Source organism: Dasypus novemcinctus, chromosome 28 (assembly GCF_030445035.2).
Source record: "Dasypus novemcinctus isolate mDasNov1 chromosome 28, mDasNov1.1.hap2, whole genome shotgun sequence".
In the NCBI taxonomy this organism is placed as follows: Eukaryota; Metazoa; Chordata; class Mammalia; order Cingulata; family Dasypodidae; genus Dasypus; species Dasypus novemcinctus.
Window position 1 is genome coordinate 13076734 of NC_080700.1, and position 20951 is coordinate 13097684.

The 20951-nt window shown below is 42.5% G+C and overlaps 1 non-coding gene and 1 pseudogene across 1 annotated transcript; one reads left to right on the top strand and one right to left on the bottom strand.

Annotated features, from left to right (window-relative positions):
• Positions 1 to 1790: 1790 nt before the first annotated feature.
• On the top strand, positions 1791 to 2629 carry LOC131276465 (small ribosomal subunit protein eS4, X isoform-like; annotated as a pseudogene).
• Positions 2630 to 7742: 5113 nt separating this feature from the next.
• LOC111760453 (U6 spliceosomal RNA) lies at positions 7743 to 7849 on the bottom strand. The gene has a single exon (XR_002794131.2). It is a non-coding gene; the product is annotated as a U6 spliceosomal RNA (small nuclear RNA).
• Positions 7850 to 20951: the final 13102 nt, after the last annotated feature.

Consider the following 20951-nt stretch of genomic DNA (forward strand, 5'->3'; position numbering starts at 1 on the left):
AGAGGGAGCAACACACAATATATCATCCATGTAATGCATAACATAACAGGAAGGAAAAGCCAACCTGACTGGATCTAAGGTTTTAGCTACAAAATTTTGACGTGTGGAGGGGTTGTTGGTGGAGGGGAAAGTGACTTTCTAAAGTCAATTAAGGAAGGATCTGAAGGCAAAAAAACTTTAGATTTAGTATCACCAAAAGATTGAGTGGGAGGAACTTCCTCACATTCTCTCTCCTTATTCTCCTCCTCCTCATCTTCTGTTTGCAAGGGTTCCAAGACAGATTTGATTATAGTCCAAGTGGGTCAAATAGTAACAGGGAGCAGAACACCTTGTATGTGTATTTTTTAAAAACTCTTTTTCCACTCTTTCCCAGTCTTCTAATTCTACACTTCCTATTGCTGGGAACCATGAGCAATATTTTTCTATAATCTGTAGGAATTTTAAGTATGAGGCTCAATGGCCTTGGACCCTCTGGCCTTGAGGAGTTGCTTCAAGAGACATACAGGAGATATTTTGTTGAACTGCTTCCATTTCCCATTATAACCCTGCAAAAATACTTGAGAGTGTCCTTATTTACTGAGGACTTCAAAGGCCTTCTAAATGAGTCAGGGCTCTGTGCCATTACACCAACTTTAGTTTTGCTTGAAGTGATCCTTCTTCCCTTTGAGTCCCTGTTCAGGCACCAGTTGCTGAGACCAGCTCAGCAATAGATTGGCTCAAAGGGAACATAACACAGAACTTAAGAAATAAAAGAACAGAAAGACACAAGAGAAGAAATAAAGATAGAACCAGGGGACTCACAGCTTCTGGAACTGAGAGCCTTGACCTTACTTTCCACATCATATTTATTAGAAATTACAAAGCAGCAGCTATCTATGTTTACTTTCAAAAGTGTTTGTTTTTAGAACTGCAACATTTAAAGTAATAGGGAACAGGCCATACAAAGTTCAAATGCTTCCTCATGCGAAAAGTTTTCATGCTGACAAGACAGTGTTCTATCTAGTCAAGTCCTGGTCTTCCTAAGCCCACACTTCTTATCTGCATTATGGAAATATTCTAATTTCAAGTCAGGTTCCCAAGCTTAAATTCAAGCCATTTTCTCACAAATCAATTCAGTTTGACTTCTGCAGTAAGGTGCAGCCCTGGACCCAGGAGACAATGAGGCAGGAGTGATAATTAATCTCAGCATTTCTATGTCCATTTCTCTGGCCCACCTTCCCTCCCTCTCTGGATCCCTCTCCCAGATCACATGACAACTGTGGGTCACACATTCTAGGGATCCTAGAAATGGGGTTAGGGAAAGACCATGGGCCTCTCCCTGATTACAGAAGTTCATCAGGCTTTTTTTCTTGTGATAGGTATTTATTTAATTTTATTAAACAACAAACTTTTTCCTGAAGTGGATTAGCATTTTCATTTCCCACCAGCAATGAATTAGAGATCTAGTTCTCCCACAATCTTGACAACATTTGAAATGGAACATCTTTTTAACTGCCCATTCTAATACTTACACTGTTGTACTACATTATACTTTTAATTTGCATTCCATCATTATTAGACATTGAACGTGTTTGTTTTTTACACTTTTTAAATTGAAGTTAATTGATCACAAAGAATATTACATTTAAAAACATTATATAAAATGTAAAAAACATAAGAGGTTCCTATATACTCCATTCCCCAATTCCCCACCTCATCATTTTTGTACATTGTATTTTTTGAAGATATATACATCACAAAAAATGTTACTTTAAAAAAATATAAGAGCTCTTTCTGTGCTTACGACAGCCATGGCTTGTGGTCCCAAGAAGTATTTGAAGGGTGTAGCAGCTGCAAAGCACTGGATGCTGGACAAACTGACTGGTGTGTTTGCTCCTCGTCCATCCACTGGTCTGCACAAGCTGAGAGAATGTCTCCCATTCATCATTTTCTTAAGGAACAGGCTTAAATATGCCCTCACAGGAGATGAAGTAAAGAAGATTTGTATGCAGCAGTTCATAAAGACTGATGGCAAGGTCCGAACTGATATAACTTATCCTGCTGGTTTTATGGATGTCATCAGCATTGCCAAGACCGGAGAGAATTTCCATCTGATCTATGATACCAAGGGTCACTTTGCTGTTCATCGTATTACACCTGAGGAGGCCAAGTACAAGTTGTGCAATTTGAGGAAGATCTTTGTAGGCACAAAAGGAATCCCTCATCTGGTGACCTTTGATGCTTGCACCATCCACTATCCTGATCCTCTCATTAAGGTGAATGACACCATTCAAATTGATTTGGAGACAGTCAAGATTACTGATTTCATAAAGTTTGATATGGGTAACCTGTGTATTGTGACTGGAGGTGCTAACCTTGGAAGAATTGGTGTGATCACCAACAGAGAGAGACATCCTGGCTCTTTGATGTGGTTCATGTGAAAGATGACAATGGCAACAGCTTTGCCACCTGGCTCTCCAACATTTTCATTATTGGCAAAGGCAACAAACCATGGATTTCTCTTCCCTGAGGAAAAAGAATCCACCTCACCATTGCAGAAGAGAGAGACAAGAGACTGGCAGCCAAACAGAGCTGTGGGTGAAATAGTCTTTAGTTAATATGAATGGAGAATGCCATGTGACTAAAAATAAAGCATGATTCATTGCAAAATATATATATATATATATATATATAAGAGCTTCCTGTATTCCCCCATGACACACCCCACTCCTCCCACACCAACAACTTCCTCCATCATTGTGGCACACTCATCACATTTGGTGAACACATTTTGGAGCACTGTGGCACCACACAGATAATAGTTTCTCCCTGTAGTTCACAGTCTCCCCTGGTACATTCAGTGGGTTATGGCAGGACATATAATGTCCAGCATCTGACCCTGAAAGGCTTTTTTTCCTGATGCCAGGTGCTGTCTCCACATCCTACAAAGTGTCCAAATGCACCCAAGCTCAGGAATACCTGGAATACCATGGAACCAAGATAGTGGTTCAGAGCAGTCATGGTCACTTTCCTTGTTGGTGGTGCCCATGGGTATGGGCTTATCCAGTGAAGTAACAGATGCTGCCATGGCCCCACCTGTGAACCCATGAAAATGGTTGGCAGATCTGCAGCATGTGGCCTTCACAGCTCTCTTTAGTGACCTTTTGAATTTTCCTTAGAGAATTCATTTCTGAGGAGACTTATATTCCCAGGGGTGTTTTTCCTTCCTCACAGGAACACAGGACACACCAGTATCCCAGAGCTTGTCTGGAGATCACTAGGCATCACTATTCCCCCCTGAGGGTGAAGTTTACTTGCTTTCTCCTCCAGATTCTCCACCAAGTAGGAGTTTCTTAGGGACCTCCCTCTGGTCTACCATTTTCTTTTCCTAGGTGTGTATTTATAAGTACCAGTCATTTTCCTGTGTGAAAAATTTCCCAAAATGCATATTCCATCAAAGCATTTTATACATTTCACCTTTTTAAATGTTGAAATGGGTAAAATGCCATACCAGCAGCAGTATTAATCAGGTTTGTCCTTCAGAAAGTGGTTTAGCAGGGGGAATTGAAACCACCACCTGTACACCTTGAAGTCAATGAACTTGCCCATGGGATAGCATTGAAGATAATTCACATGGTGGAGCAAGCCACATGCCCAAGAAGCTTGTCACTCTGAGCAGGGGTCATGGAGGGTCTGGTCCACATGCAGCTCTGCCACCGACCACCTGTGACCACCATATCCTTCTGTTTCCTCATCTGACAAATAGATGTGCTGATGGTAGTGCCACCCTGGAAGGCTGAGACGGAAGAGTTTTCACATGTAAAGAAGGCCCTGGGAGGATGTGCTGGAATGGGTGGTGGAAGCAGGGGAGGTGTTACTTTAGTAAAATGGTGTAGTGAGCCTATAAATCCAACAGAGACAGAAGAGCCAAGTAAAGCATTGTAAGCACACTTGGTGTTCCCATTGACCTTTAAAATAAATATTGACTCTGAGCCACCAGAAAACAATATACCATTTATCTCTTGCCTAAAATTTTGTAGCTACATGGAAAAATAAAGATGTGATGTTTAGTATTTTTAAGCATATTAATTTTATATATAAGTCTGGGATAATGATAAATGGGCATATAAACATGAATTGTGGCTAGAAGGAAAAAAGTGAACAAACCATTTTAACACTTCTGAGGTGACAAAATTATAGGGATTATTTTCCTTTGCCTTTGAGCTCCATGAGTTTGACTGATGCTTGTATAAGAATGATGATTCAAGTAGTCTCTTAAATTTTTCTTTTAAAATATTTGCCATAGTTTGAATTTAGTTAACTTAATTCTGATATGTTACAGGTATTAACCATGGACCTGTAATATCTCATGTAACTGAAATATGATACCTGGGGCAACATTGTAAACATGGCCAGTAGAATGTACAGCACTGAAGTCCTGGATAAAATACAGGTAATTCCATCTGCTCTGACATCATCAGCTGCAACTGTTCTATTGGAATCATAAATAAGTGTTCTAATGATGGTAATATTTAAACAAAGGGAAGAAATTAAACCTGGTTATTTAGTCAAATCTTTGTTATTGGTAAAATCTTAAATAGTTTCTGGAGTAACTTTAACCAAAAAAAAATGCAATGATAAAAAAACTATTGCAATGCTGAAACCAAATGTCAGAATAGCCGCTGATATGGTAGATGGCAGCCTTGAACAGGAAGTGAGGACGAAGCGTCTTCCTTCTCTCTGGCCCCAGTACCTTGCAATGAGATGTTCAAGTGTTCCCCCGACACCACAAATGACCCCCACCTTTCTCTTCCGGGGTATGAATTGTGAGGAGGAGTGAAGGAACAGGCTGGGAGCGGTGACAGATATGAGATGGCAGTTCTGAATGGGCCTAGCAGGAATGACTGGAAATTGCTTGAATCCATGCAAGGGAGTGAAAAGGAAAATCTGACAAGTTAAAAGCAGTGATTGGAGAAAAATAACGCTATTTAATGTCAATATTCCTTTAATCATTAAATCAATCATAACCGTGGTTTAAAAAGCTACAATGATAATAATACATTTTTTCTCTTCATTTTTTATGTTACATTCAAAAAAGATGAGGCTCCCATTTACCCCCCACCCTCCTCACCCCACTCCTCCCACATCACCACCCTCTTTCATCATCATGGGACATTCATTGCATTTGGTGAAAACATTTTTGAGCACTGCTGCACCACATGGATAATGGTTTACATTGTAGTTTACACTTCCCCCAGTCCACCCAGTGGGCCATGGCAGGATATACATTGTCTAGCATCTATCCCTGCAGTACCACCCAGGACAATTCCAAGTCCTGAAAATGACCCCACATTATATCTCTTCTTCCCTCTCCTTACCCTCAGCAGCTACCATAGCCACTTTATTCACATCAATTCTACAATTTCTTCCATTACTAATCACAATAATTGGTAGTAGAATATCAGTAAGTCCACTCTAATCTGCACTCTATTCCTCCATCCTGGGGACCCTGGAATGGTTATGTCCACTCCACCTCTAAATCAAGAGGGGACTTAGATTCCATGTGGATGATAAATGCAATTTTCCTGCTTGCATTTGTAGGCTCTCTTGGCTCCCATGTATGGTGGTTGGCCTTCTTCCCTTCCCTGTTAGCTGTCTGGGGTAAGTCCGATAAGCCAGAGGGTAGGACTGGCAAGTCTCCTGAGGTTCAGGGCATGGCTGTCACATGGACAGTCAGATATTCAGGTCTTCTGAGTATACACCAACCCCAGCACCAACCACAGGTCCAGTAAAACTAACAGAAGAGGCATGTGTAGAAAGGTCACATCTGAGTCCAGCTCCATCACATTTAGAAACAAAAACTCCAAAGTAGGGCCAAATGACATGGCACTGAACTCCAGAGTCATCTGCCAAGACCATAGAATCTGTGGGTCTCTATAGTACTCAGGAGAGCCAGTACCTGGGGTTGTATCTACTTTGACTGACTATGGGAACTTGCTGAGACATGCATAAGTGTGACCCCACTGAAGACCTCCTGGCTCTTTTTTGGAGACTCATAGCCATGTAAATTCATTTGTCCTTTCCATTTCCCCCTTTTATTCAAGGTCAGAAAGCAGTTTTTAACACCTGATATATATAGGTGGAGATATTCTGCTGGTCTGAATTGACCCTTTTATTCAAGGTCTTATCCTAGTTACATCATCAGCTGGTGCTTGGTAGTAATCCCTTGGTGCCAGGGAGGCTCATCCCCAGGAGTCATGCTCCATCCTGGTGGGGAAAGTAATGCGTTTCCATGCTGAGTTTGGCTTAGAGGGTGGCCACATTTGAGCAAAATGGAGGCTCTCAGGAGGTAAATCTTAGGCACCCTGCAGCTCTAGGCCTAGTTCATATTTCAGGTATACAGGCTCATAAGCATAGTCATCTGTATCAAGGGGCTCATCAGAGGACCATCCTTCTTTATTGGTCTTTGCCACTGAACTTTGGGGATTGTTGCTGTTCTTTTGGAGATTGTGATATACCTCCCCAGGCTAGGAACTAAGCACTAGCTCAGGTGTCATTTTTAAATGTAACTACTATGAAAATATCCAAACATTTTTCTGTACCCTGTATACATGTCCTGGAGAACTCCCAACTATGTTCTCCCCATCAATAACACCTCACACCAGTGTTCCTCCCCTGCTATAGCTTAACCTCTCTATGGTCCAAAATACCTTAAAAAATGAAGCCTAATATATTGGCAAGTTCCATTAATAGTAAAATGGAATGGGTTTAAAGGTTCGATATAGAATACATACTAATTTAGAAAAATTGAATAAAGAAAAAATAAATTGGGTATCAACAAATGAAAAAAATGAAAAAGCTTTTTTTTTTTTTTTTTTTTTTTTTTTTTGTGATTTTGGATTTCACTACTGCAATAGGTTTTGCCCTGTATGTACAGTAAGGAAATTTCTTTCATTTCCTCCTCAGTGTCTACATTCTTTCCTTTCTTTTTTTCTAATTATTAAGTTTGTCTTCACAAGTTTTAGATCACAATAATTCACATATACAATATAGGTTACTCCCACATATCCAACATCAAACACTGTCCCTTCCCCAGCAATGATCTTTTTACATGTTCATATTATATTTGCTGTAGCTGATGTTCAGATAGTGAAACATAACTTTCAAACAAGGTTCCATTTGGGTTTACATTATGGTTTATATTTTAGACTATACAATTTAATAAATTTTTAGTTATCTTATGTTTTACATTATGGTTTACATTTTAGCCTATAGACTTTTATACATTTTGGGTGTAATGTAATATGTCCTATATCCACCATTGCATGATCTTGTGGAACACTTCCATGGCCCCACAGTTACACTGATTCCATCTATTCAGTATCTCTCACCCCCTCCCCTCAGGGCCCACAGTGACAAAGAGTCTTCATTAATTGAAGGGCCATATTCACAGATACTTGCAACAATGCTGAGGGCTCGACATCCTCGACTGCCCTCAGCCACTGGGAACCACCAATTCTCTTGAGAGATACAATTCCCTCTGTTTGAGAACATCAGTCCTCCACAGGATGTGGGTATACCTATATACTAATTGTATGGACCTCCATCCAATGATATAACCCACTATGACAAAATGAGCACTCACACACTCCCTAAAAGCCTGTCCTGTGTCAGATGTCCCCCCTTAAACAGCTTAAACAGATAACCATCCTTATTATATTTTCTAAAGAGTTTTCTCAACATTATAGTTTCAACCACATACAAAAAATATGGAACATTTCATGAATTTGTGTGTCATCCTTGTGCAGGGGCCATGCTAATCTTCTCTGTATCATTGCAATTTTAGTATATGTGCTGCCAAAGCAAGCACAATAATAATAATACTGTAGGAAAACAGTGTTTCCTAATTCATTTGAATGATCACACAAAAAATAAATCTATTAGAACAATGCTGAAACTGTTTCCCACTGCTGAGATACGATGGTGGGCAATCTGCAATGGAATAATGACAGAGTCAAGGGGGAACAGGAAAGAAGACAGAGGAGGTGATGACCACAACAGCAAATATTCCCCAAATGTGTACTTTAATTAACTCTACAACCACTTCCTGTGCAGCAGCAAGGTAGCCACTGAGCTTAGAGAAGCAAGCAAATCAAACTTGTCTATGTCTTCAGACAGTGTATATTCTATTGAAGACAATAGAGAGGCAGTTGCAAGTATATGTACAACTGAGCTGCTGATAGCTGTGACATATGCTAAAGCAAGGGGCTAGCTCCAGTCTGGGTGACTTATAAAGGTTTTGAGTGCTGGCCACTGGGCTGCCTATAGTTCACAAGCAGGGGAGCTGTGATTCAGCTCACCAGGTAGACGATAGCAAATGAGAGCAGAGCCAGCTGCCCCTTTACTTCTGGTCAGTGTGCTTGAAGGCCAGAGCTCTTTCCTTCCTCTCTCCATCTGGACCCCCTCATTTAACCAGGTCCTGGTGACCAGACTCTAGGGATCTCTGCCTGAGCATGCTAACCACTCCTATGTCTGGGGCTGCTCCAGCAATCCTGGCCACCCCTGGCTCTTCTGCTGGGCTGGAGAGAGAGGGATGTCCATGTCAAGAGCACATGCTACGCCCATCCCAGCTGCAGGACAGCCTCTGCCCCACAACACGCCAGAATATTCTCAAGCAAGAGGTTGGCTTATTATCCTGCACAGGTGTCCAAGCAGTTTGCAACCACTCAGGATAAGACTCAGAAGCCATTTAAGAGGAGCTGGCCAGGGAGAGCACTTGCTCTCCCATGGGTCAGCAATTAAAATGAGTTTAAGACTGAGGGGTTCTCCAGGAGGAGATAGGCCATCATAAAACTCTATGTGATTTAGTGCTTATCGGCCACCTGGACTGTCCCCATGCACCTTCATCCCCAGGAGGAAATAAGACAGGATCCTGCCTGCCCAAAATGGAATGTGCATTCAGGCCTGGGTGGTGGATTCTCTCAGTGGCCGGAAGGCTTGCATCTGAGTTGATTTTATTCTCCTGAGGGTTTAGCTTGCTCTCAGTTCCAGTAGCCTCTCATTTCCATTGATGTGCAAAAAGAGGAGTGATGTTCCAGGAAAAATGTAAAATGATGCTGAGACCATTAAAAGCTTCTCCTGGGCCTGAGGAGCAGGTTCTTTTATTTTGATTAAAGAGAATTCCAGGCTTTCTGCCCAGAAGCCTAAATAACTGCACAGAAAGCCCCCTGTACTTTCCTCAGCCTTCATCAAGATGGGCAGCCTCCTGCTTGCCTCACACTGGCCACGGGCAGCTGGCCTTGTTCATGGTTTGGTGTCACAAATACCCAGGGATACGTAAAAAAATGCCAATCTATAAGAGACTTAACTGCAGAATTAACTTCAAAGGCACCACGGGGTCTGTTTTCCCTCTGTGCAAGGTCAGAAGTCAAATACCTGTAGGACCCTGATTCTGACTGCCCCTGAGGATGCCGATTATGAGAAAATATCCATAAACCAAGTTTCTTGGCTATCTCCATACTCTTTCCATTCTCCTCTGGTGCCCAAAGCCCTTCCCATGCTTTGTCCTTGAGCCCTGCCTGGCCTCACCCTGGGACTTGAGCCCTGTCTGGGAGCAGGCAGAACAGGAGTTCTGGCACTGGAGACCCCACCTTCCATGCTCTTTTCTGTCCCACTCTGTTCACAGCTGGCCATTGGGTCACATTGCAGGAAGATGGTGGCATCTCTCTGTTGACAGGCTGTTCTCGACCTCTTGACTCCACAGTCTTCTCCCTTGTTTCAGGGAGTACTTAGATTTTGTCCTGGGTTCTTATAATCCCAGCCTCTGCTCCATGGTGAGGCTGGTCCTGAGTCACCCTCAGTTCCCAAGTTCAAGGAGGCTGGCTCACTGCTGCCACCACTGCCTGTCCCCTCCTGCACTATCACCTGACAATGTCCACACACCTGCATGATAGCATTGCTGTGCTGTCTACAAGCTGCCCAGCCCATGCCACAGTCCATAGGCACAGGGGAGTGGCTGACATCTCCAAGGAGGCTGAGTAAGATGAGGCCTTCACTGATGAAGTAGAGGAAACCCCCAGTAGCAGTTTGATATTATTTATGAATTCCAAAAAGAGATATTGATTATATTAGCAAAATGGGTTTATTCCTTGGAGTGTGATACCCTTTGATTGTATTAGATTCAGCTGAGATGCATTTGATTAAATTATGTTAAGATTAGAGCTTTGATTCTGCTTTGTTTAGGGCAACTCAGTTTGAGTCCCCACCCCCTTTGGGGGCTATATAAACAGACATTCATTCAAGGGCAACACAGAAGTAGACACACAGAGGTACATAAACAGAATAAGATACATGTGACAAGATAGACATGGAAAAGGTGGCCACAGGAAAAGAGATGAGCCATTCACCTGAGAGTTTACTGCTGACCTTGTGAAGAGAACAGAGCAGCTGAACCTGGAAAGAAATGAGCCTTCCAGCCTAAAGCTAAGATTGGAAGAAGCTGAGACGACAGAGCCTTAAGAGAAAGAAGAGGGCTGAATCCTCACAGACATTTCCCACCATCTTGTGTCAACATGTGGCAACAGACTTTGGGTGAAGAAATACCTCTTATGGTACCTTGAGTTGGACCCTTTAGGTCCTTGTAACTGTAAGCTACTACCCCCAAATAAATACCCTTTATAAAAGCCAACAGAGTTCTAGTACTTTGCATCGGGACCCTTTTTGGCTAATACACCCCCACTTCTCCACATCTTGTTTACAGGATTCCAAAGCAGGGCTTCCAGAGTTCTCTGAAAAACAGCTCATTCTCTCCCTCATCAAGACCCAGATAACCCCAGGGGTCCCAGATGGAGGAGGACCATGTCCCCTGGGTGAGTCTTCCTTGCCACAGAAGCTGAGGTCTGTTAGAGTGAGAACATGCACCTCCCATTCTCTGCTCAAGAAAACGTTTTTGTCAGGAGGACACAGGCCATCCTGGGCCCCCAGATCCAGGCAAATTCCACCAAACATAGCCTGGTGCAAGCAAGCTCCATGCACAAGGCTCCATGTAGGCCAGTGCCTCCCTCCAGGGGATTCCATGCATCCAGCCTTTGACCCAGCAGCAGGGGTCTCCTTGTGGTGCAATGCCAGAAAACCAAGAATCTTGTCACATTGGCAGTGTGTGAATGAGGGGCTCTTGTCTCTGTATCACCCACAGTGTACACCCGACTTAGAGAGCCAGCCATGTCCATGCTAAAGTGAATGCAGGGAAGCAGATGTGGCTCAGATGACTGAGCTCCTGCCTAACACAGGGGAGGTCTGTGATTCAGTTCCCAGTTCTTCTTAAAGAAACAGTGAGCTGGTGTGATGGGCAGGCATGGCAAACTGATACAAGATGACACAACAAGAGGCACAGGAAAAATATAATGAGAGTCACAACAAAGCAGGGAATGGAGGTGGCTCAAGCAATTAGGTGCCTCCCTTCCACATTGAAGGTCCTTGGTTCAGTTCCCAGTGCCTCCTCAAGGCACAGCACACAGCAAGTGCAAAAAATTAGGGGAGGGGGGGAGAAATAAATAAAATGAACCTTTAAAAAATGACACAGAATTTTAAAAAATAATAAACTGAATGGAAACTCCTTTAGCTCTTCTGGCTTTAGGTCATTGATTCCTGAGTCCATTTGCAAGAGTTGACTAGGTTTCTTCTCAGGGTACTTTCTCCCACCTATAGTCAAACTTATTAATATTTATCATTTATTTTTTCATAAAACCACATTCAGGTTTTTTTTCTTCTCTTGCCTTAAATTTGAGATTCACATACTTTAAATACAGCACAGACCTAGGCTTAACTCAGCTTCTCTTGGTGAGAGGGCATGGCATCTTTCCATTGTCCCTTTCACAACACATGGCTTATGATAGCCCACAAGCCTACCTAAGTCTGGAGATTACTTGTATTTGAGGTTGTTTCCAGTTTTTCTTTCTCACAACACTGAATTTAAGGACACTGTGGTCCTCAAAAAGATTTTCTTCTTGCACAATATTCCTTCTTCCTCTAATTTCTCCAAAATGGAATTAGCCAGTGAGTAAACAGACTTTTCATCTTGGTAGTCAAGTGGCTTCTCCAAAGGGTTGTGTTACTATCTAGACTAAATGCCTCTTCATTTGTCCATGTGCACTGCAGGTTACTGAGGAAATGAGCCTTGTTCTGCAGACCTTGGGCTACACATGCACATGCCAGGGAATAATCAGTATGAAAGGAAAATGGGAACTGAAGAGGTATTTTGGGAACATGGAGATGTCATGATCACTTTCCCAGAGCAATATGGCATGCCGAAAAATGCTTTCATGCCCAGAGGACCGGATGTTCAGGAAGGTTCTACACACTTTCTGGCTGCCTCATCAGCCCCTCCTTTCCCATGGGCATGCTCTGCCCTGTCCCACGGAACCTTTAAGACTTGAGTTGCCCAATGGCCAATTGTTTGGTGTCTGATGTGCACCAAGATCCTTTTGCCACTTGCACTGTACTTAATCCTAAGAGAAAGGGAAAGGAACATGATTTCTGGGAGAAAATGATTCAAGGAACTAACAAAGATGATAAAGGTGAAACAAAATAAAATTCTTATGGCAATAAAACTAGGGGGTGTATATTATCTTCTGGTGCATGTTACTTTCTGGAAAATATGGTAGCTCACCAACCACATCTGCTAGTCAGATATTAAAACACAGTGTTTGTGAATAGCTGATTTTGTCTCCCCACATGAAGTTTGACTCTATTCACCACATGTCTCATCCATGGCTGTCCATGGGTCCCAGTTGGGATCTGTGGCTGTTGTTACCTCACTCTGTTATCTCATGCCAGCAGCACATTGCCGTCCATTACCAGAATTAGTCCTTGCAACCTAGGACCAGTTCCGTACCAAACATCATTGTGGGAAACTGGCTTACCTATTTGTTGCTTCCTGCTATTGTAAATGTTGCAGTTGCTTCCTGTTATTGTGAATGCTGCAGTTCTGATAGTAAACAGCTGCTCATTAGTTTCAAATAAATACAATGTGGAAACTAGGGTTGAGGCTCTCAGTTTCAGAAGCTGTGAGTCCCCTGGTCCCATTTTTACCTCCTCTCTTGTGTCTTTCTCTCTGTCCTTTATTTCATAAAGTTCTGCCTCACCTTCCCTTCTAGGCAACCATTAGCTGATAACGCAGTAAAACATGTCTGATGTTTTGGTGCCATTTTCTTTTGTTAGGTTAACTCATTGAAAGATTATGTATTTTGTTTTTTTAGTGCCTGTATCTTTTTTAGTCCTTTCTTCTTTCTCCTGTGGTTTAGTCCAGAATTCAGGTTTGGTTTTCTTTTGTTTTGTGTTTGTCCATTTTTTTTTACATCCATTTTAGTTTCCTAGCTGCTGAAACAAATACCACACAGTGGGTTAGCTTGTGGTTTTGAAGCTAGAAGAACTCCAAAATCAAGGCATCAGCAAGATGATGCTTTCTCCCAGAGGATTGTTGTTCTGGGACTAACTGCTGGTGCTCCTTGGTCCTTGCCTGTCACATCACATGCAATGCATATGGCAGAGTCTTCTTTCTCTTGAAGTTCTTTTGACTTTCAGCTTCTGGCTGTTCCCAGAGGCTTCTCTTCCTTTCTCCAATCTCCTTTCTTATAACTACTTCACCCCTGCTGGGTCAAGGCCCACCCTCCTTCAGTATGGGAACCTTAGCTAACAACATCTTCAAAGGTCCTATTGACAAATGGGTTCACACCCACAGGACCAGGGGTTTGGATCTGAACCTGCCTTTTGTGGTGACATGATGCAGTCCCTAACAAACTCACATTGCAGTTGTTTCCAAAAAGCTCTTCAGAAGCCAATATTGAGGTATCCCTGGGTAACTAGGATCAGAACAAAGCTTTTTATTCAGATAATTGAGAATGCAGCAACCCAGAAAGAAAGAAAGCAGGCTTCATGTATCTAGTGGTCTAGCTTTAATTACAGCATCTCTGGAGAACATTTTCAGGGAAAACAGTACTTTAATGCTGTGGTCATTTAAAGATTTTGTGGAAAATCCTGTTCTTAGGGATAATCCTTTCCTATGTGTTAACCTATTTTAGGTAGGGGCTTTTGGTTAAATTACTTCAGTTAAGGCCCAGGGCAGGTATTGGTCCTTTCATGGGAGTCCCTTTTTTTAATAAAGCAAAGGACTAAAAAGCTGCAGTAACAGAGAGGAAATTCACAGAAGCTGTGTAGGAAGGCCTCAGGAGCGAGAAGCTGAGGAAAACCACTTTAGCCAGAAGCTGGAAGCAATGAGGCCCAGATGAGAGGGGAGAAATGAGCAGCCACCGCCATTGTGCCTGATCACCCACAGGGACAGCTCAAGGAGAAAGCAATCCCTGATGAAGCCTAATAATTGTAAGCTTTTCAGCTAATAAATCCCCATTGTAAAAGCCCGCCTATTTCTGATATATCACCTTGGTAGCCTTTAGCAACCTAACACAAATGGTCAAAAGATTCTCTGTCAGCAACAGCACTTGTTTTTGTTTCCTGGACTGATCAAGCAAATACTATGATATGGGTCGACTTAAACAATAGGAATTTAAAAGAAAGTCCAAATCAAGGTGATGCTTTCTTCCCTAATACTGTGGTGCTCTGGGGCTGGCTGCATGCAATCCTTGGTTCTTAGTTTCATGGGAAGACACATGGCAGCATTTGCTGTCTTTCCCTTCTCTTCCAGGTTCCACTGATGTTGAGCTTCTGTTCCATCTATGTTTTTCTCTGTCTGAATTTTATTCTCTTGTAAAGGACTCCAGTAGTAGGATTAAGACCTATTCTGATTGAGGTGTGACAAACCTTAACTGAAGTAACCTCATGGAAAGGTCCTCCTTACAACATCAAGAAATCCATAATTTGCCAAAGGATGAAAACTAGGAATCATGAGTAATCTAATCTTTAAAACCAAAACTTCAAATACAAGCCTTATTGGGAAAATTTCATTTCTTTTTATATTCAGGGCAGGCTCCAGGTGGATGAACTGATGATCTGTTAGGAAAGCAGTTCACTAGAGAAAACCCAAATTTGAACACAAGTTTGTCCCTGACTGCTTCTTACTGTTTAACTTGGACCACATCTCTGAACTTCTCTTAGGAGGATTTTCCTCATTGGTAAAATGGGGGTAAGAGCTCCACCCCCATGTTCCCATAGCCCATGGGATTGGAGAGTGATTGAATGAGTTGATGTAAGAAAGCTTGGTCATTCTTTGTCTCATATGAAGTTAAAGTCATTTCTTGGAACTCTTATCCTTCATCACTAAAGTGTGAATACATTATGATTTGCTTGATTTTTGGCCTACATCATGAGTTTTTTAATAGTATAATCTCCACTCAGCATTGACTTTAATATACCTAAATCTCCAAAAGATAGCTGAAGAAAGAAAAGCAGTGCAAGTGCATTTCCCCCTGCTGCCTTCTCTCTGGAATGGAAGGCTTGGGGCTCCAGTTGTTACTTGTAATGTGGTCAGCAGGGACTCTAGTGACCTTTCTGAGATAGCACAGCCTCCCCCTTTGCTTGCCCATGGAAACATCCACAGCCGGTGATTGCTAAATTCTCTTAAATATGGTTCCTTCCCCTTCCCCTCATGGAATTGTCTCAATTTGGGGTCTATGGTAAAAAGAGCACAAAAGGAAGACTTTTCTTTCCTGAAGTTTTATCAGCAGTCTTTCTAAACAATAGGCTTTAAAAGCAATCAGCATCATGATCACAGTCTACCTGATGAAGCTCTGTGCACACAAGGGCCTCTCTGAGCAGTGTCCCCCAAACCCACCTGCCAGAAGCCACAGCATAACCTGGGAATTTGTTAGAAATGCAAATTATCAGACCAAGACCCAGACCTGCTGAATTAGAAATTACAAAAATGAAACTGAGTTGCAGAGAGGATAAGGCACTTGTCCAAATTTTCACTTTTGGTCAGGGGCTGAGGCAAGAATGGAATGGAAAATTGCCTCCTCCCTGAATTCTAAGACAGAGTAAAACCTACCCAGGGCTTTTTGCACACCAGGCAACTGAAAACATCTCTGTGAGCTAAACATGTGAATCAGAAGCCTTGGAGTTCACTTCTATTAGGCTTATGAACAGTGATATCCATAGGTGAATAAAAATACCCATCCTCAAAGTTCTCCTAAACCCTTACATTTTGTAGGAAGTCTTCTTTCATTAAAAGACTTTAGAGGAAGCAGATGTGGCTCAAGCAGTTGGGCACCACTTGGGTGGTCCCAGCTTCAGTTCCCAGTGTCTCCTAAAGAAGACTAACAAGACAGTGAGCTGATGAAAAGAGCTGGCATGGCAAGCTGATACAAGATGACACAATGAGAAAACACAATGAGGAAGCACTACAAAAACCCAAAAAACAGGGAGCAGATGTAACTCATGGGGTTGGACACCTCCCTCACAAGTGGGTGGTCCCGGGTTCCATTCCAGGTGCCTCCTAAAAAATAAAAAGATGAACAGACACAGAAAGCAGAAAGTGAGTACAAATGAGAGTGAGAAATAAATAAATAATAGCATCTTTTAAAAAACACACACATTTTTAAGTCCACACCCTTCAAAATTCCAGTATTTCAAAGCATCTGCTTAGAAATGACTAGGTTTTGTCTTGAATCCTCTATGCCATTCTTTTTCCAAACTCAACGTGCAATTCTTAAAGGCAGCTCCACTGCCCCTTGCTCTATATATGTCTAACAACAGAAAAAACATCATTGGCTAACGGTGGAAATTTGATAAAAGAAAACAAATTATTTAAATCTAAGAATATGTTTTGTTTGATGTGACTTTAATGGGCATATTTATTACATTTAAGTTGAAAACATCTCATCTACAGAAATACGTTTAATTTCCCTAGCTGTCTAATGTTGTGGGAAAATGGCTTACCTAATTTGTTGCTTCCTAGTATTGTAAATGTTGCAGTTGCTTCCTGTTATTGTAAATGTTGCAGTTGCTTTCTGTTATTGCAAATGTTGCAGTTCTGATAGCAAACAGCTGCTCATTAGTTTCCAAATAAATATGATGTGGATACTAAGGTTGAGGCTCTCAATTTCAGAAGCTCTGAAGTCCCCTGGCTCCATCTTTGTTTCCTCTCTTGTGTCTTTCTTTCTGCCCTTTTATTTCTTCAGTTCTGCATCACTTTCCCTTTGTTCAGAGCTATTGCTGAGCTGGTCTCAGCAACTGGTTCCCAACATGGGGCTTGAAGGAAAGAAGAGCTTCAAGCTAAATTAAAGGTGTTGTCAAAGTGCAGAGCCATGAGTGGTTTAGAAGGCCTTCCAAGTTCTAGGTGAATAAGGACACTCTTGGGTATTCTAGCAGGGTTACAATGGGAAATGGAAACAGTTCAACAAAATATCACCCATATACCTGTCTCATCAAACAACTCCTTAAGGCAGAAGGATCCAAGGCCAGTGAGTCTCATATTTTAGAAATTTATGGATTATGGAAAAATATTGCTCATGGTTCCCAGCAGTAGAAAGTTTAGAATTAGACTGGGAAAGAGTAGGAAAAGAGTTAGAAAAATGCATGTACAAGGCGTCCCACTCCCTGTTACTATTTGGTCCACTTGGACAATGATTAAATCTGTTTTGGAACCTTTGCAAACAGAAGATGAGGAAGAGAATAAGGAAAATAGATAAGGTGAGGAAGCTCCTCCCTTTGAATTTTTTGATACTAAATCTAAAGTTATTTTGCCTTCAGTTCTGCCATTAACTGACTTTAGCAAGTCACTACTATCCCTCCCCCCCACAGACACCTCCTCCCCCTCCTATGCCTGGAAATGCTCAGCCAAATTCATCAGCTTTACAAAAAGGCATTTTACAGGCTAGAAGGGAGGGTGACTTGGAGGCACTTCAAATGGCCTTTCTGGTCACTGTATGAGAAAGAATAACTCCTGGAGTTGATCGTCAAAATCCAAATGGGGTTTTTGAATTTATTCATGAACCCTTCCCATTTAAAATTTTGAAAGACTTAAGAGCAGCTGTGCAACAATAGGTCCAAATTCTCCTTTTACCTACAGTACAGTACAGTACAGGGGATGGCTGAAGGCTCTAGGCTGATCCCAGGTGACTGGTTTGTGCTAGCATACATCTCCCTAGAGTCTGGAGAGTTTTTTTTTTAAATTTTATTCATTTTGTAAAAATATTACATTCAAAAAAATGAGGTCCCATTCAACCCCACCACTCCCCGCCCCCCCCCCCCCAGCAACACTCACTCCCATCATCATGACACATCCATTGCATTTGGTAAGTACATCTCTGGGCATCGCTGCACCCCATGGTCAGTGGTCCACATCATAGCCCACACTCTCCCACGTTCCATCCAGTGGGCCCTGGGAGGATTTACAATGTCTGGTAATTGTCCCTGAAGCACCACCCAGGACAACTCCAACTCCCAAAAACGCCTCCACATCTCATCTCTTCCTCCCATTCCCCAATCCCATCAGCCACCATGGCCACTTTTCCCACACCAATGCCACCTTTTCTCTGTGGACATTGGATTGGTTGTGTCCATTGCACCTCTATGTCAAGAGAAGGCTTAGATTCCACATGGATACTGGATGCAATCCTCCTGCTTTCAGTTGTAGGCACTCTAGGCTCCATGGTGTGGTGGTTGACATTCTTCAACTCCATGTTAACTGAGTGGGGTAAGTCCAATAAATCAGAGTGTAGGAGTTGAAGTCTGTTGAGGCTCAGGGCATGGCTATCATATTGTCAGTCCAGAGATTCAAATCCCCTAGATATACCTTAAGCCCCAGCACCAACTACAATTCCAGTAAAGTAGCATGAAAGCCTTGTGAAAAGAGATCCCATCTGTGTCCAGCTCCATCATGCAGAAACACCAGGTCCAAAGAAGGGCCAACTGACATGGCAGTGAACCCCATCTGCCATGACCCTAAAACCTGTGGGTCTTTTTAGCCCTCAAAAGAACCAATACCTGGGGTTGTATCTACTTTATCTGTCTCCGAGACTCTGCTCAGGTGTGCAAAAGGGCAATCCTTCTGACATCCTCCAGACTCTTTTTTAGAGACTCATAGCCATATAAACTCATCTGTCCTTTCCATTTCCCCCTTAATTTAGGTCAAACAGCATTTTTAACTCCTGTTATTATATGTAGACAGAGATATTCTGCTGGTCTGCATTGAACCTTTAATTCAAGGTCATTTTCTAGTTGCATCACCATTTGGTACTTGGAAGTGATCCCTCGGTGCCAGGGAGGCTCATCCCCGGGTGTCATGTCCCACGCTGGGAGGAAAGCATTGCATTTACATGCTAAGTTTGGCTTTGAGACTGGCCACATTTAAGTAACATGAAGGCTGTCAGGAGGAAACTCCTAGGCACAGTGCTCCTCTAGGCCTTGTTCTTATTTCAGGCGTATAGGCTCACAAGCATAGTCACTAGTATCAGGGGCTCACTGTTGGACCCTCATTCCTTCCTCGTCCTTACCGTTGCACCTGGGGGACTGCTGCTGCTCCCCAAGGACCACAACAGAGCACCCCCAGCCAGGAACCCATCACCACCCCAGCTGTAGTTTTTAATTGCTGCCACTATGAGTATATCCAAACATTACCATGCACCCTGGACATATGCCCTGTATAGCTCCCTGTCAACCATATATCACCTGTCAATAACATACTATACCAGTATTCCTCCACTGCCATTGTTGAACCACTCTGTGATCCAAAACTTCCTGAAAAGTGAAGCCCAACATAATGTCAGAATCCCTTACTAGTAAAATGGGATATAGTGATGGGTTTAAAGGTTAGATATAGAATATGTATTGATTTGGAAAAATTCTACATCCTATCCTTTTCTTTTCTTTTTTCCTAATTATTGAGCTTCTCTTCACAAGAGTCCTAGATCACAGTAATTCATATACACAATATACAGTACTCCCACACATACACCATAAAACCTTTTCCCTTCCACAGCGATATTCTTAAAACTTATTCATATCATATTTACTTAAACTGATGTACAGACTCTGAGACAATAGCTTTCAAACAAGGTGACATCTGTGCTTACATTGTGGTCCATACTCTAGGATATACAGTTTTCTAAATTTTTAGATTTCCTATGTTTTACATTATGGTTTACATTATTAGTCTGTTGTCCCCTATATGTTTTTGGTGTAATATTACATGTTTTATATCCATCCTTGCGTACTCTCGCGAAACTCCTCTCTTACCCCACATTTACCTTGGTTCCATCCATTCAACATCCGTTTTCCCCTCTCCTTGGGACCCACAGTGACAGCCAACCTCCAATTCACGAGAAGCCATGTCCAGAGACACTTGCAACAGTGTTCAGTGCCTAACTTGCTCAACTGCCCTAATGCCCTGGGAGCCACCCTTTCTCTCGAGAGATACAATTCCCTCTATTTGATGGCATTAGTCCTCCCCAGATTGTGGGTACACCCCCACTCTAACTACTTGGGTCTCTACACAATGGTACAACTCACTCTGGCAAAATGAGCATTCAGACATTCCCTAGGAGTCCATCCCACATCAGACCATCCCCTCTGAGCATCCTAAAAGGTAACCCTCCTAATTATATTTTGATACAATTTTCTCAGCATTTTACTCTCAACCAACACCTGACACTCTCCTATGTTCGTATGTTGCCCCTCCCTCCCCCCAATTTTTGGGCAATATTACCCATCAGCCCATCCCCAGCCCCCCTCAAACCCGCAAAACCCCACCCAAAGGCAACCCCTTGCCCCCATTTTATCTCTTCTTTGTGCTCATACTTACCGCCAGCTCATCATAGATTCCACCCCTGCAGACGTCAGCTCACATCCTTCCTCTACCCCCCAATTTCCTGTAAGCCTATCTTTCAGTCTCTAGCTCTCTGAGGCAGCTTGCTTATTTCATATCATTGAGGCCATGTAGTATTTGTCCTTCAATGCCTGGGTTGCTTCACTCAACATAAGGTTCTCAAGATTCATCCATGTTATCACGTGTGTTTGTAGTG